Genomic DNA, 11,573 nt, shown 5'->3' on the forward strand with positions numbered 1-11,573 from the left:
GAACTCATATTCAATGGGATATCTTACCTATATCTAAATTGTTTGGCAATTGGATATTTTTTTGTTAAATCTAACTGAATGGACTCATACTCAATTGGATATTTGACCCATATCTAAATTCTTTGGGTTGATAATAATAGAGTAAAAAATGGATTGGATTTGTTCAAATCTTTGGTCTAAACCTAAGCTTTGTTTCTTATATTAATTTAAATTTACATATTCAAAGTGTTTTGGATTGAAATCACTATTTGAAATTGGATATATGGTTGGATTCAGATTAAATCCAATTTATTAATAGCGTGTAGATGCAGATTTTGTTGCCATTATTATTAAAAAACTCAAGGTTGATACTTGGGTGGGCCTAACAAATTAGATAGTTGATTGAAATGATAAGCAATCTTCAGTTTGATTTTTAATGGCACTTATGCTTTCAGTTTGCATTTGTCAGTTAGTTTAGTTTTATTAAAACTGAACGTATCAATTATTGGGTGAGGAATCAAGAGTAGTTGAAAGTCTAAATCCTTGAAAGAGTCGTTTATGTTTCCCCAACTCCTTTAAAATCTATTTCATTTCAAAACCATAGTTGTACTTCCCCCAACTCCTTGCAACTCTCTTTAATTTAAGTTTTTTGAAATTGTTATAAACATGCCTATAACTTATGCTCTGTTTGGACCCAAGGGGTTAGGTGTAGTGAAAGGAGCATAAGCCACTAAGGGCTCCATTCTCATCAGCATCAGCCCTTGTATTAATGAGGACAAGTGATAAACCCTTACTCAGTTGAAGCTTAGCTATTCCCTGAGGACAAGGAGGTTTACTCGACCATAGGTATGGCATGCTTAGACAGTGTGACTAGGTCTAGTGGTTTCACCCATCTACCATGGAAAAAACTTATTCTTTGTTTAATCAAACCATCAATTTTATCATTTTCATTTGGGTTATCACAAACCCAAACTGAATTTTGAAGATAAAATTATTATGTTATCTTCAAACATTCTTTTTTAAGATTTTTTTTTTAAAACATCTTCTTCTAGCGCAAACGGTAATTTCAGCACAAGTTTAACAACTTTGATGGAAGTAAACTCTATGTTCCTTTATTATTTTGTATGAAAAGAATTTAAGTGTTTTTTTTAACAATTCTCAAACCTAAGTGTATTTTTTTAACTAGTAGGGGGTTTGCTTAACCCCAGCTCGCATATAAAAAAAAAAACTATGTTTTTGTAATTATTAGTAATAGTATAGGTGTGCATTTGAAAATTTTCCCTTCTTTTATATAACAAACTTGGGAGTCCGCATTCTCACGCTCCCTTATCTTTAGAGTTTTATTGTAAAATGACATATCATTGTACTTCAAAAATGGCAAATTTGTCCAACCAGACCGCTTGACTTGGTGACTCGTCTTGAGTTGGCACCCAACTGAGTTACGAGTTGGGATTAACTCGGCTTTTACCCAAACTCGGCCCGTACTCATTGTGAACCGGTTAACAAACTATGATTCGGCCGAGTTAATTACGAATCAGCCGAGTTGGTCACGTGCATTTAAAAAGGAAACGGTAAAGGGGATTACTGTTGGGCTTCCTCAAGCCTCTTTTTTTTTTCTTATTTCCTAATGTGTAATAACTGCTAATTATTTCTTTCCCTTCCCCAGCGGTTAGAGCAAGGCATTATGGCTTATGAGTGATCGGTTACAAAAGCCAAAGTAGCAACATTTACTTCTCCCAAACAATGCCTAGGCGAAATTACTAATGCCATGAAGATAGAATAGTAGTAGCATTATCTTGTTTGAGAAGGAAATAGTGAGGAATATAGATGCTTAAACCATTTTGTGAATTTATATTTTTAAAAAATAACATTCTTTTTAAAGATGATTAGCATATGGTATTAACTATCAAATATGCTTGTTATATGTAATTTTCATTTTAATTCTAAATACTCATTATGGTAAACATATTTCTTCCTACTTTTTATATTTCTTGCTTTGTAGATATTTTTAATAGCAATTTTATTTTATACAGTGTTTTATTTGTAAAATATAAAAAAAAATAGAAAAATTCTCAAGTCATCTGAGTTGACTTGTCGAGTCATGAATTAGGCCCTAAACAGTTTTTGTTTGAGTCACCGGTTGGGCCAACTATGATCGATCTCCCAAGGAGTAGGACTACATTGTTAGAGAGCAACCTAACCCTAAAACAAGACAAAAAGCATGAAAACAAACATGTTCAAGGCTTACAAGTAGGGTGTCAATGCGTCGGGTTTGGTTCGGACCCAGGTGAGACCAAACCCAGATTTGATTTGAGATGCTGGTACCAGGTTTTGAGTCAGGTCTAATCGGACCTACCATAAGAAAACCATACCCAGGTCCTATAAAGATTACATGAACCAGACCAGACCATACTTGGTATTTTTTATCTTTTTTTCATTAAAAATTTGTGGATCTTATTCGAAACTCTGGTCGAGCCCGAGTCTGGTATGAAATGTTACAAACTATACCCAGCCCAATTTTTTTTTCATAACAGAGCTGGGGGAATTACGGCCGCTTCCTTTTACAAATAGCATTAAGCCAACTCACACAATCGAGAGGTCTGCTCGTACCGTTGGGTAGTTATGCAACCACCCATGTCCCAGTGGGGTTCGAACTTGCAATGTCTCATCACATGGTGACTTGCATAAATTGCTCCTATTGGATGGTCGAAGCCCCATGTTGATCTTGTCCCTATTTTTGTTGTATGGTTCTTTTAAAGCTCCCAAAGTTCATGTCCCACCCTTCCAATTGTCCCAACTTGGATCCAGATCCAATCTTGTTTTTAGTTTGGATCCGGTAACTAGCCCAACCTATGTCATAGGACATGATATTTTCGGTGTGTGTCCCTGGGTTACATGAGGGGATACGCTTGGACATAATGACAAAGACACTGATACATACAATCATTGTTTAAATATTTTTAAATATTGTTAATGTTTTAAAAAAATATTACTATTAAAGTATCAAAAAATACTTTTTTATTAATTAAAAATAAAAAAAATCATGTCTTTGTGTCCTACTTTGGTGGACAAATAAGATACCTAATGAGTGGAGGAAGAGTACTTTGGTGCCTCTATATAAGAATAAGGGTGATATACAAGATTGCACAAACTATCGTGGTATAAAACTCATGAGTCATACTATGAAGCTTTGGGAGAGGGTGATTGAGTATAGGTTGAGGAAGATTGTAATGATATCGGGGAATTAATTTGGTTTTATGCCTGAAAGATCAACTATGGAAGCTATACATCTTCTTAGACAACTTATTGAGAGATATAGAGAGAGGAACAAAGATTTGCATATGATTTTTATTGATTTGGAGAAGGCATACGATAGAGTACCTAGGGATGTTCTCTGGTGGACAATGATGAAGAAAGGTGTTTCTCTTAAGTACATTAGTATAATTAAAGATATATACGAAGGAGTAGTAACCAATGTCAGCACTTGTGGAGGGGTGATAACCAATTTTCCTATAACGGTTGAATCAAGGATCTGCATTAAGCCCTTTCCTATTTGCTATAGTGATGGATGAGCTTACGAGATCAATTCAAGAAAATGTGACGTGGTGTATGTTGTTTGCTGATGATATTGTTTTGATTGATGAGTCTAGAGCTGGGGTTAATGCTAAGTTAGAATTATGGAGACAGAGATTGGAAGCAAGAGGTTTTAAGTTGAGTAAGAGTAAGACAGAATATATCGAATGTCAGTTTAAACGAAGTAGTGATGAGAGTGTAGTGAAGCTTGGTGAGCAAAAAATACCGGTGGATGATTGTTTCAAATATTTAGGATCTATCATTCAAAAGTATGGAGAAATTGATGGAGATGTAAATCATAGGATAAAGGTTGGGTGGATGAAATGGAAAAGTGCAACTGGAGTATTGTGCGATTATAGAATGCCATTGCGCTTGAAGGGAAAGTTTTATAGGATGACAATTAGGTCCGCTTTACTATATGATACAGAATGTTGGGCTGCCAAGAGACATCATATTCAAAAAATGAGTGTAGCTGAGATGTGTATGCTTAGATGGATGTGTGAAAATACAATAAAAGATAAGATTCGAAACGAGGAGATACGTAAGAAGGTAGGTGTTGCATCCATTGAAAATAAGATGAGAGAGAATCGTTTACGGTGGTTTGGACATATTAGGTGAAGGCCTAATGATGCTCCAGTTAGAAGGATGGAGAAATGAGAAAATATATTAGTTAAAAGAGGTCGGGGTAGGCCTAAGAAGACTTGGATGGAGATGATAGGAAAGGATATGAATGCTTTGAACCTCACCAAGGACATGCATTTGATAGAAATGATTGGAGGAGAAGGATTCATGTGGAAGACCCAGAATGATTTTCTTCTTTGGTTCATATCGCCGACCCCAATTGTTTTGGGATGAAGGCATAGTTGTTGTTGTTTTCGTGTCCTACTTTCTATTTTTTTTTTAAATTTGCAAGTCAAACTCATGTCACATGTCCTCGTGCCTAAAGAATCTTTGTGACACAACTCAGAACCATGCATGCGGTTAAGCCACTATGGCTGTTGACTATCTACGATTGAGGATCTGTGGTCCAACCCCCTCAAGTATGTTCAAAAAGGTTAAGGTCAGATTTTATGTGGGTCCAATACCAAAAAGCCCATGATAGATTTGACCTCATACTGCATATTCGTAGTATTTTTTTTTTACAAAAATGTACCATGAGAGGCCAGCATCGGGATGGTTTCTGTAACCAACCAAATGGATGATAGGTCTAGGCTTGAAGGTAGGGGTAACCTGCTAGCTTGGAGATTTAGCCATAGTGACAAATATTGCGAGATTTATGAAAATCTCGCGAGAAATTGCTTGAAAGTTTTAAAACAGCAATTTCTCACAAGATTTTCAAAATATCGCGATATTTATGAAAAAAAAAAACATAAATACCGTAATTTAAATGCGATATTTATGTTTTAAATGGCTATTTATTGTGAAAAAATTATGTATTTTTAATTTTAAATAATTTGTATTAATATTTTTTTATAAAAAAATAATTTTTATATTTTTTAATTTATTTTTTAATTTATTTTTTTATTGCCAAGATTTTGCCGAAAAAAATGCAAGATTTATTAAATTTTTCAATTTCTCGCAAGTTTTTGAAAAACAAGAAATTGCTGATAAAAACGTTTGTCACTATGGATGTAGCTAGGAAGGAGAGAGAGAGAGAGATGGAAAATGGTTAAGGGTAAGGTTAAGAAGAGTGGTTAGGGAGAGAAGATTCTCCGACAACAATTAGTTAGAGCCAATTCTCTAACTAATGAGGCTTAGAGACTAATTCTTTTTAAGAGCCAAAGATATAATACAAATTTAGATTTCTACAAATGAGAGACTTGGGTATTTATAGATCCATGACCTACAGCCCTCTAACTCCTGCCACCTCAGCCCTTGTACAATGACTCGATTACCCTTTATATGTTATTTTTATCCATCCCAAATCCCCTTGAACCCACCTAGGGTTGGTCCAACTTAGCCGATCTCCCAAGCTAGGCTAGTGTAGTTGACTTGGCTCTTGGCTTGTATCAATTCTGATGGTTGTAGGCTTGCAAGGACTCTTTTCGAAATGGCCAAAGAGGTTTACATATCTTCCACCCAAGTCATTCTCCTCTCTTGGTTCCCTCATAGTTGTTCCTTATTACCTTTGGAAAATGCTACTACTGGTCCCGCAATCCATATGTTGAATGTGATCTTGTAAGGGAGCTACTAATGAGTTCAAGGGACCACACAGGGCAGCTCCTAGCTAACGACATTCTTCCATTTCTAGATGAACTTGCACGTCTCTGTTGTTCATGTGTGTTGCATGCACTACCTTTGACAATGGCAGGGATGAATACAACACTACTATTACTGATAGCTTTGGCAATTGTTGTTCAAAGACTGACCACTGATTGCCAGCCATGGCAGTCCAACAATATGGTGGTGCAGGAAGAAAACCCACAACAACTTTATGTATGATAGAATGCAGGGGACGAGCTGCATCAACAATTTTTTTTTACCACAATAGTGTCATTCTATTGGTGCCTAACAAACTCCAATGCCACAGGTACCTTTTGAGCTCAACCACTTGTGTTGTCTGAGATGAGCTTGTGAATATAGTAACAACAATTGCTTGTAGGCATTCCAATTGGAAGCATACAAATAGAGAATCCATGACAACATCAACCTATAACACTTGTGATTTTGATGTAGTTTAACTTTTAAATTCAAGTTAAATGCAGGTTAAATTTAGGCAAAATTCAAGAGTTTAAGTTGAACTAGGACTCTAGTTAGATTCATTATGAGCTGTAGATCTCGTAGGAGATCTGATTAAGCGATTTTGGATTTTGGTTGGTTTAAAAAATATAATTTTTTGATTTTCTTAAAATTATTGATTTTCTTGATTTTGAATTATTATGAAATTAAGTTTTAAGTTATGAATAATATTTCAAGAATAATTCTAGAATTTAAAATATGTAGCTTAAACAAGAGAATAAACGATTTTTTTCATACATTCATATTATGGATCTTGGATTGAATTAGGTTTGGATCCAAACCTGAGTTGGATCCAATGTTATTTTGGATTTGGTATTTGAATAAGATTTTTTATGGTGATATTCATGTATTAATCCATATTAAGTCAGAACAAACAAAAAATAATAAGATTCTAAAGGCTTTATAATCTTAAAAAGAGTTTTACAAAATCATTTTTTGAGAAACCTAAAGTTGTGATGTCTTATATATTTTTTTCTGACCAGTTTCAGAAATAAATTGATAACATTATGAATACCAGTCTGCAAAATATAAATAAAATTATCATGATTATCTACACATCTTGATCTTGAATTTAGAATCTTGTTTCACTCATCTTGGATCCATATTATTAACGTTATGCCTATTTTAACAAAGCCTCAATTTCTAGCTCTGTTTACAGGATGATTTTGACCTATATTTGATAAACGTTGTAAACGCCTATGAAAAACGATTCCATATATTTTATAAAAATTTTGGGTGAATCTTAATATCTAATATTAGACTGTGCAAAAAGGGTTTTGTTAAAAATGTTCTGTAAAAATTCTAAGAAATACTTTAATCAGATTAAAATCTTATAGATTACAGATTTTGGATCGAAACTCTGTCAGGATAGAGTTTCATAAAATATTTTTAATTATTTTTTATATTTATTATTTTTATAAACGGTCTATTGAGTTGTAATCTTGACAGATATAGGTAACTATGGTTAAAATCCTATGATTTTATAAGCACTCTGTTATTCTTGACAGATTTTATAAAATGGGGTTATCAAAAATTCAAATTTGTCCTATAAACTTATATTTGTTTTTAATTAGTAATTAATTAAGGTTAAAATAATAGATAATTAAATTAATTACTTAATTAATTAAGAAAATTAGTAAAAATATACATGATTAGGACTCTTAGGGATCATTCCTAGGGTGTACCACATGAATTGGAACTCCAAGTAGGGGGATGCCCCTCCCTTAATGGTTTTTTATTATATAAAAAAGAGAGAGAGAGAGAGAGTTCTCTCTTATTCTTATTTCTATTGTTTTTCTTCTTCTTCCTCTTTCTTCTTTCCCTTTCTTATTCATCTTTCTTCTTCTTCTTTCTTGGACCTTTTTCAGCAGCCATTGGAGCTCTACTAAGGTTCTAAGATGGGAGACAATGGTCGATCTACGGTTAAGAACTTGATGGAGGTAGGTACATCAATCTCGTAGACACCAATTTTTTTAAAAGCATGAAATATGCGTCAGATGATTTTTAGATATGAACCAATAATGGATCAGACCTTGAAATACCTCTCTAATGTTGATTTTCAATATGGAAAATTCATTTTTATGGATCTATGTTATTAAAGAATAGAAAAAGAAAAGTGATTTTTAAAGCAGGACGATTTACAGGCTTGTAAAGAAAAAAAATAATTTGGGGATAGGTTCTTTAATGTTTTTGTTAGATCCCATTATTCCAACATGATTAATATGTTAATCTTAGTTTATATTGATGAAATATAGGTTTTATATGATCTAAAAATTCATTATATGCTTGAATCCATGTTCTTATATGCGAAAGATTGTTTTAATGAAGGTTTTGGCAAAAAAAATTTTAGGGCTTTATTGTTTTTTATAAAGAAAGTTTATCTAAGCATGTATGATAGATTATTTCATGTTTAACATGATTAAACTGCATGTTAATATATAAAGAATCCATGTTTTCATGATTGATTAGGGTTTATTATGATTCTTGCATAGATGAAACCTTATTCGAGCTATTTCTTTATGGTTTTACGATTTTAGGATGATGTATGTTATTTGTTTTAGCAAGATTAGCATGAATCTGAGCAAATAATTATTGTATGATGATATAAACATGATTAGAGCATCAAAAAGTCATGATTGAATAGATCTTTACTTTGAATCTTGTTCTTTTTTTATGGATCTTGCATGATTTTGGATCTTGGTTTTTTGCTGTTATTTTTTATCTCGACCTGTTTCAGAAAAAAAAGGATAACTCATTGAAAACGAAGTTAATAAATTAAAATAAAAATACATAAGTTTTTTAAACATTTAGAGCTTGAATTTAGACTCTTGAATCGCTTCGTTTGGAGCCGTATTGATGCTAAAACGTCCTTCACAATAGAGCATTAGTTTTCTGCTCTGTCTGCAGGACTGTTTCGACTCACGATTTTGTTGATTTTAAATACTCAATAAAAACTGATCAAAATAAATTAAAAAAAATGAGAGAAAGGTAATAAGTATAAGAAGATCTTATAAAAAGGATTTTGTAAAAAAGCATTTTCTGTAGGCTTGGAGAAATTCCCCAAACCGAATAAATTTTTGCAGATAACATGATTTGGTTTATATTTTTCTCGAATAGGGTTTAATCCAAGAATTTTTGTGATTTTTATACAACAAATTTTTAGGTTCTGTTTCTTGAACTATTTTCATAAGACACAATGGCATTACTAGTAAAATTGAAAGTGTAATTCGGTATCTGAATTTTTTAGTGAGTTTTCCAAAAATAGGTTAAAAAGGATTTGAATTTACACATGAGGTCATGCATGATTGCTTGAATGTATTTTACATTATGCAACATGGTTATGGATGTTATCTTGAAATTTGAGCTGATATGCATGCAAACTGAATGTAGTCTATGTTACTCTTATTTTATAACCATTCATATGACATGCATGCTAATGAACATTGAATATTATAAGGCATGATCAATGTAAAGTGAATTGTTACACATGTTATTGCTTGTTTAAGCATGATCATGAATTGCCTATAGTTGCAGCCTTTATTTATGCATGTGAGCATATGACATGATAATAATAATGTGTAATATGAGCATGTGTGTGGGGGCTTGGTGTGAGCTAAGGTTCGGTGAAACCTATGGGTGCCTATAGTGCACCAAAGACATAAAAGATATCCATGTACATAATCACATAATTGCCTCATGGAGGCCGAACTCACAATGTAAACTATGAGATCTAGATAGGTCAAAAACAGACTTGCTTATGAAATCTTCAGTGGAGAGATTGGGCTGGTGAGCCCATGTATGTGTGCGGTGAGTACATGTAATTTAATTTATGAGCCTAATAATTAAATAACACTCATGACCCATTCAGAACAGGTCCTTTGGATTGGGGCTCACTTTGGAGAGAGTGGGAGTACACGCGACCGGGTGATCGTTGAGTTGTTTTGGAGAGCAGTGGTATTTCCTGGTCTCCTGTCTCCGATCGTAGGGGGCTCGGACTACCATGTGTCCTAGGTGGTAGGTCCAAAGTCTCTGCAGAGTAGGAATAGATTATGCACTGAACCACTAAGAGTTCTCTCAGTTACGAGCTACTCTAGTGGGACCTCGAGGTGAGGTTGTAGGTTCTTTCAATTCAATGAGGTTAATAAAATACATGACATAATATACCCCTCATTGGATTGGATGAATCAAAGTTAGAAACTCGAGAGTGTACCTTCGGGTATGAGAAAAAGTGGCACATAAGAAATAAGAATGGAATCATTATAATATTCAGTTTATGCATAAATTGTTATTTCATTGGCATGAAGCATTATAGCATATTTATTTCTAAAATATAAATGCAAGAATGATTAGTTGTGTAGTTATAAATTATGCTTAATTATGATATTGTGATATTGCATGATTTAGATGATATTTAAAAAGATGTCAGTGTCTATTTATGTGATTGGAATATTTATTTTCAGGTGTTTGGCGATTACCTACTGAGGCTATGAACTTATGTTTCTAATTTTAATATTTAAGGTAATAAATATGCTGATGGGTGATGACCGTAGGCTCGGGGTGGTGCCAAGAGGGTCACAGTTTCTTTACGGCTTTGAGGGGACTTAATGTTTTGATAATTGTTTATTTGATTAAGTCCTGTTAACTCTGATAAAGTTTGAGACTAGTATTTGATTTATTAAATGCATGGTTTGATTTAATTATTTTAGTTTCATACATGTGTCTTGTGTCTGTAACCTGCCCAAGGCTTGAACCATATTTAAAAAGAATTTTCGCTGTGTTTCTTAAAAAAGTAATAATTTAAAGATTTTTGTTATTTTGATGCTTTAATTTTAAAGTTGGTTCTATGGAGCTATTAACACCGGTGCATGCGTAGGCAAACTCCCTAGAGCTAAATTCGGTTAAGACAAGGCCAATGATGAAATACTGGTTTTAAATAATTTCTTATATGTAATGGTTCAATCAGATTCTTTGATGGTGGTTTCATATTGGATCTGGTACTAGGAGGCTAAGACATGCTTGCGCTTACGCTTAGGCGGGCCGTCTAGTACTTGGTACAGTTGAAACAAATCCATTGATGAGACCGTTGCATTATTACATTAAAGAAAAAAAAAATCTTAAATTTTCGATTTCAAAAAATGAGGCGTTACACAACCAGCCACTGGAATGTGTAAGTGTATATACAAAGCAATGCCATTTACATGTTGGATCTAGGTAATGGATCCAACGTGGCCATAGGGGCTCAGAAAGGGAATCCAAGGAGCCACACAAATGGTAAGCTCATAACTCATGGGAAACACAAAAATGTAAGGATTAAAATCCCCATTCAAGGCTGAAAAAATGACTACTCTGGGGAGGGCTATTTATGTCCTAGTCCATGTGCACAATAAGATTATTCGAGTGCAAATCCTCCCTGAATCAGGCTGTTCTAAAGAATCTCTCTATTTTCTCCTCCCTCATGTGATCATCGCAAAATTTTTCCTCTTGTATCCTTCTCTCTTTTCCTCCTCTTTTTCCTTTCTAACCTTTATTTTCTTTTTTGAAGGAAAAAAAGGCAGAAAAGAAGAGATAAGAGAAAAGAAAAGAAAGAAGAGAGAGGAACTCTTTTGCGAAGGTCTCACTTGACCTTAAAAGATTTTGAAAATTACTCGCTTCTGTTTTGAAATATTTGCGAGAAAAAAGGAGAGACGGGATTCGCTCGTCGGTACGAGGTTTGACCGTTCCTGGCGCCTTTACCAGGGGTAATCGAACCAAGGATCGAATTTATGTGTTTTTGCTTTGCCTAA

Source organism: Nuphar pumila, chromosome 9, assembly GCF_984573655.1.
Source record: "Nuphar pumila chromosome 9, dmNupPumi1.hap1.1, whole genome shotgun sequence".
NCBI classification, from domain to species: Eukaryota; Viridiplantae; Streptophyta; class Magnoliopsida; order Nymphaeales; family Nymphaeaceae; genus Nuphar; species Nuphar pumila.